The sequence below is a fragment of the Dromaius novaehollandiae genome, chromosome W, assembly GCF_036370855.1.
Source record: "Dromaius novaehollandiae isolate bDroNov1 chromosome W, bDroNov1.hap1, whole genome shotgun sequence".
NCBI classification, from domain to species: domain Eukaryota; kingdom Metazoa; phylum Chordata; class Aves; order Casuariiformes; family Dromaiidae; genus Dromaius; species Dromaius novaehollandiae.
In genome coordinates, this window is record NC_088130.1 from 51,101,544 (window position 1) to 51,107,543 (window position 6,000).

The 6,000-nt window shown below is 42.8% G+C and overlaps 1 protein-coding gene across 3 annotated transcripts in view; it reads right to left on the reverse strand.

Annotated features, from left to right (window-relative positions):
* LOC135324167 (interleukin-31 receptor subunit alpha-like) overlaps positions 1–4,744 on the reverse strand; it is a 41,992-nt gene extending 37,248 nt beyond the window's left edge. Inside the window, exons 1-3 of one of the 3 annotated variants that reach the window (XM_064499832.1) lie at positions 4,440–4,744; positions 3,026–3,143; positions 1,679–1,863 (exon numbers count right to left, since the gene is read on the reverse strand). The gene's annotated coding sequence lies outside the window, so the exon portion shown is untranslated. Of the gene's footprint in view, positions 1–1,678; positions 1,864–3,025; positions 3,545–3,581; positions 3,846–4,439 lie in introns of those variants that run through there. The other 2 variants (XM_064499833.1, XM_064499831.1) reach the window with 2 other exon arrangements.
* Between the last annotated feature and the right edge of the window lie 1,256 nt (positions 4,745–6,000).

Sequence of the window (6,000 nt, forward strand, 5' to 3'; positions counted from 1 at the left end):
GTTGTAAAATGTATTTGTCTGGCAATATGTTACACCTCATAATAAAAAACTTAATTTTTAGGGAAAAAAAATTAAAACTCTGACCCCAAAATAAGATTAAATTTCTTTAACAAATACGTTGCTCTTGCTCATTCAAACTACATGACCATGTCTGATTTGATGATGCTCACTCAAAGAAAGGACAGGATACCAATACTGCTACAACTGGTGATATTGCTAGGCAGAACAGCAGAGCTCACAGCTGCACTGTCACCCCTGCTCTTAATCTACAGGAAAGAAGAAACAGGCAAGGAAGGGCTTAAATAACCTTCATCTACGGGTCTGATCTTTGAGTTTTCCTCTCAGCCTTAGTGTTTGAGAAACTACAACCATTAGAGTCTACCCTGAGAGATGACTGTGCGCCAAACATTTTCAGGCAGTAAAATGTTATTAGATATAATGCTTGCCTTTGTACCCTTCCCTTGAGCACAGTAACTCAAAGACAGAGAACAAGACAGAGCTCCAGATGCTTCTATTACAGCAGGCAATTACACGAGAAATTCGGATGGTCTTGGCAGTAGGATCTCTGCATTGTGCTTTAAAGAAAGGCAGAACTCCCAAGAAAGTTTTTCCCCAAACCAGATGCAAACCCCTTCCCTCCCAAATCTAGCAACTGTTTGAACTTGAAGTTAGTAACACGCATCAGCCAGAAAACAAGAGGGAGGATTTTCTGTACCACTTCAGAGCATTAGTTCACCTTGCACAGCTTTGCCTCAAACTAAGACCAATGCCAAATGCTCCAGGGTAGAAGACACACACACACACACTTGAAAACTGTTAGCAAACTGTTTTGGAAGTGGGAAGCAGGGGAAAGAGAAGGAAAAAACTTTCCTAGACTGCTCGAGTGATCAGCTAGAGCCCTAAAACATGAGGTATGATTAGAAACATTGTCTTAATGCAGCGCTAAAAGTACGACAAGAATATTGACAAAACTGTAGGTTATCCTGTGCTCCCACAGGGGCAAGAAGGAAAGAGAAGAACAAAGTGACCATAAAACATCACTTTCCAACTTTGTTTTCAGTCAGAAAAAGATACCATGATCTTGCAGCTTACCTGTCCAGATAATACAAGCATTCTCAAAGCCAGATTTAACCAAATATTCTAGAAAATCTTAAAAACTCATCTTACAGACTTAGCTGATGGTGAGTTCTACACTTCTACTGCTATTACAATACTTATTTTTAGGAGTTAATCTGAATACAGGCAATAACCATTTGATTTCATATCTTTTCCACAATAACTGAGAAGCTTGCTCCCCCCTCCCACCATCAGATATCCTTCCCCACATGCAAACACCTAGATGTACTCATCTCAGCTTTATATAAGCTGTAAAAACTATAGCCTTCATGTCCTGCTTAAAAAAGGTTTGTTTTCATTCCCTTGGGTACCTTTTTATTTCTCTTTTGAGGGTTCTCCAGTATTTCACACCCTTCCTGAAGTGCAAATACATCTGAATAGTCAGAGCTGGATTTACAGGAGGGGGCGACCATCTCCTTCACATGAGTGAAATCAACCTGTGACATGACAGTGAAGCCTCTGCACAGCTATTCTTCACCTTCCCCTGACCACTAGCACTGCTGGGCGCTAAACGTCTCACTTATGCTATTATATGAACATAAGATCACTACCGGACACTTACCTGCTATGCCTCTGGTTATATATATTTGACATATATCAAAGGACAACATTAGCCCTTTTTCCCAACAGTTGAGGCAGTCATCTATAAGGATCCTTACATGCTTCCAAGTCACTACTTTCCAAGCAAGTTTTTTGCCCTGTTGAGCATATTCTGTATTCTTTGATCCCAAATAATTCTGTGATAGCCTGTAGGAGACAATTGAATAAGTAAGCATTTTACCCTGCTGACTCAAGTCATCTTGTAGAGGTTTTATGTTGGTTTGCATCCTTTTTTTGTTTACTACCTGTAATTTTAATATAACATGTAAACTTTACCAACAATATCTTAGCCAAAGCTGCTGACTGGAATATGGAATGGTAGCGTGAAACCAATCTCCATGAGACCCATTAAAGACAATTGCATTTTGAGATCTGCGAAGATGTTTTTTAATTGAAAAAGTTTCCTACAAGTCCCACATACAGCAAGCTTTTTTTTTTTTTAATTGGATTACCATAATTAAGTATTCTACTGAAATCAAGGCCTATTATTTTCAGTATAGCTACCTTCACCATACAAACAAAGCTTTTTCCTGCACCTTTTCCTTTTGAAACCCTCCTTGGTGACAGGTTAGTCTCTCCTTGTTAACAGAATCCAAACTGACTATTCCATTCTTTTGCCCAATATATTAAGCTTTTTTCAAGCATGAAACCCCTTTCTTGCCCAGCATCTTAATTCAGGAACCAGAAGTTGGGCTTCAAATATTTTAGACAACCATCTTTAAAACACGACACTCACGCAGTCCCTCCTTAAAGAAAGGAGTTCAATGCAGGTTCTCCAATTTATGCACGAGTTTGTGTAGGTGATGCTGACCTAAGTCAGATGAAATCCAGATATGCCACTTTGAGAAAATCTGAGTGAATATAATCAAAGCAGCCAACATTTGGCAAACAGCCTATGCTGTCTCCAACAACAACTGCGTATATTACAAACACTGAGAGCTCGTGCCATTGTACACACAAACAAAACCACTGCCAAGTGACATGTATCACTGTAAGATAATCTTCCTAAAGGAGAAAAACAATTAGCTAAATAGAAAATTTAAATTCTATTTCAGGCACTCAAAAGAAACAAGTAAACCTGAAAGGAGCTGCTTGGCCTGGAGTCCTTCACGCGAAAGAGGACGTTATACAGGAGTATAATCTCAAACCTCAATCTGAGATTACCATCTGGAGACTTTTCAATGCATGCACACAGCATTGCCGCTAAAGATTATACCCCAGAGAAGAAGTTCATACTTTCCCATACACAACATCAACAAAAATTCACAGAAGGAATATTCTCCATTAGAAAGACGAGTCTTTAACTTACCACAGTTGCTGAACAGGAATTTCTCTTAACGTGGGATTGCAAGCTCTGCCCCTCCAAGATTAGAAAGGGATGCCATAAAGTAGGAAATCACCAGGCACAGCCCAAGTAGCGCTTTTTCCTGTAATTGAGAGAAAACATTTACAGTGCCAGCAGCAGGATTTACAGGAAGCCGGTGTAAAACTTTCTCCAAGATCGAGACACCGTATTGTGCAAGAGCGTAAGCAGTCACATTTCCCAGTACCCCGCCGAGCGCTGCGTGGTGCATAGGAAGCGAGCACGGCGTCAGGCCCTGCGCTGTCCGCACGAGCCTGCCCCCAGCAGACGGGGCGCAGAGCCAGGCTGCGGGCTCCCCACGCGCCGCCCCCGGGCAGAGCCCTCCGCCCCGGGCAGAGCCCTCGCCGCCGCCGCCGGGGTCCCGTCCCGCCCGCGGGGACCGAGGAGGAGCCGCCGCCTGCCGCCGCAGTGCCGGCGGCGCCTGGCGCAGAGCAGCGGGGCGCGCTGGAGGGAGGCATGGCCGGGGAGGGCGGCTGTACCTCGCATACCTCCCGCCACGCACCGTGGGGCGGCCGGCCCAGCGGCACCCGGCCGGGCTCCAAGCGCCAGGGGCTCAGGTGCTCCGGGACAACAGCGCACATCGCACAGCTGTCTGCAGATGTGGCACCGGCAAGCCGAGCGGTGGCCCAGCTCCACGGGCAGGGAGCCCTTCTCGCCGTGCTGGCGCCCGTTCAACGCTGAACCGCAGCACGAAATTCCCTCCTCCGTCAGAAAATCTTTTCTGGGGTAAGCCATTTAAGGCATGACCCCGCGTGGAAAAGAAAGATCCTCTGACTCAAGAGGTCAGAGAAATCTTAGCACGTACATATTACTCACAGAAAAAGATTAACTTAAACAGACAATCTGCAGTTTCCACAAGTGCAGATTTTAGGGTGTCTCATCACAAACATTATGCTGTACCTAACACTGTTTAAAAGTATTGTCTATATAATGATATATCCAACAGTTTGATGTAGATGAGTCAATTCAACAATACAGCTTTAAATTGCATAAACATTTCAAATGAAACAAGCACATTAAGTAACAGCCATTGCTGACACACACACTGACAGATGTACCTAATTCATTATTTAGGTAATCAGCACTTAAAGAGAAACAACAGAAGTTATGATCCCTTTTAAAGCAAGCAAATGTATTCCAATTAATGACTTACAGGAAAATCATCCAGCCATCAGCAACATAAAAAGGAAGGAGTGCAATCAAAATTGGAAGTAATATTGGAGGTAATACTGCAATTAAAAGGGATACTATAAAGTTAGTGGGGATTCAAAGTCCCCAGTAATGTATCTCTTATTAAGCACCAGCAGTCCTTCCTAAGCAGACAATTAAATCTCTAAGCACAGATACAACTTTTCAATACCTTTATCAATACAGAAGTCATTCAGAGGTCTTGTCCCGAGTCCAAAAGATCCGTGATGGAAGTTAATAACGTAGAGGAAATATATGTCCCAGGCAAGAAAGTAGACCAAAAAAAGTAGTAGATCTAGATAAAGCGTTTTAAATAAAAACAAAGCAAAACACAAACAAAACAAAAAACCCACAAAAAAGATTAGTCAAGCAGAGCCATAGCTCTGCCTCGCACACTGACACACTTCCCCCGCCAGCACGTTGTTCTCTAGGTGTCAGCTTCCCGTCTCTGCTAGCCCGGAAAAGCATGCCAGTTCCCTGCTGCGCAGCTGCCTGCGGCCCCAGCATTTGCATCCATACGTCTCTCCCATCTCCAGGATCCTTCCCCATTTCCAGAATCTTGCATCTAAGTCATGACACTCACCTTCTTTCTGAGCTCCAAGCCCCAGTGTTCCCAGTCTAATTGTCTACGTGCAGAAGCACAAAATGTAATCACACTACTACCAGGCGGCCCATCTCATGCCTCTAATTGGAGGACTCAGGACATGCCACTTTTGTTTAGTCCAGGTGGTATAAGATTCACACCAGCCCACCACACAGCTGTAGCTAGCAAGGAGCAGGCTTGACATTCCCCACCACCACATACACAATTATTTGCTACCTGTCACCATTCACAAGCTTTTATTTTTGTGCCAACTACAACTATCCACACCATTTCACTCTGCTGATCACAGTCTCTAAATAACACTATCTGATAAAGCAAAATCCCCCAAACAAACTGTACTTCTGAGGCCATGCTGCTGGTGTGCTTGAACACTCTGGATTCAGAATCAGTCCTGACATCTACCTCACTGACTCTTTCCTACTGCTATTACTCTTACTACTAGCTCCCATTTGCTTGGCCTTTCCCTCACAGCAGCCATTTCAGCCCACAACTTCAGCACCCCAACTTCCAGAGCATTTATTAGCCTTCATCTTTTCAGCTAATCATCCCAATTCATGTAGATAACTTGTTAATTTTGTTATTTTTGGATTGATGCTGCCATCTCTCCATCCTCCCATGTGCAAGGCTGTATTGTGAACTGTTTTGATGTTTCTAAATTTCCTCTGCTATTTAGGGTTTTTTTAAAATGTTAATAATGTTAGGTTATTTTAATGTTAGTATATATGCCAGTATTTGGAAACTTCCATTTATTTTACTATTAGATAGCCTATAAAATAAATGTGATTTAATAGAAACAGAAGCAAATTGACACCTACACTCTCCTTGACATACCAGAAATTTTTCTTCAATGAACATAAAAGAAATAATCAGGACTAGATGCTTTGAATTGTGTGCACCTGTATCCTGGACACGCTGTAATAGTTGCCTATGCTGACAGATTAATACAGTACATTGCTTTTATTGACTTACAAAATGGCTCAATCTTTCAGAGCAATGAAAACTTGCACCAGACCTAACAAAGCAAGTGCTTTAAAAAAAAGAGTCATCCTTCTGACTACTTTAGGACTTTTCAAAAGCTTAAAGTTCCCACAGTTTCAAATGTTGTGGTGGACTGGGCTGCAATGCTTTG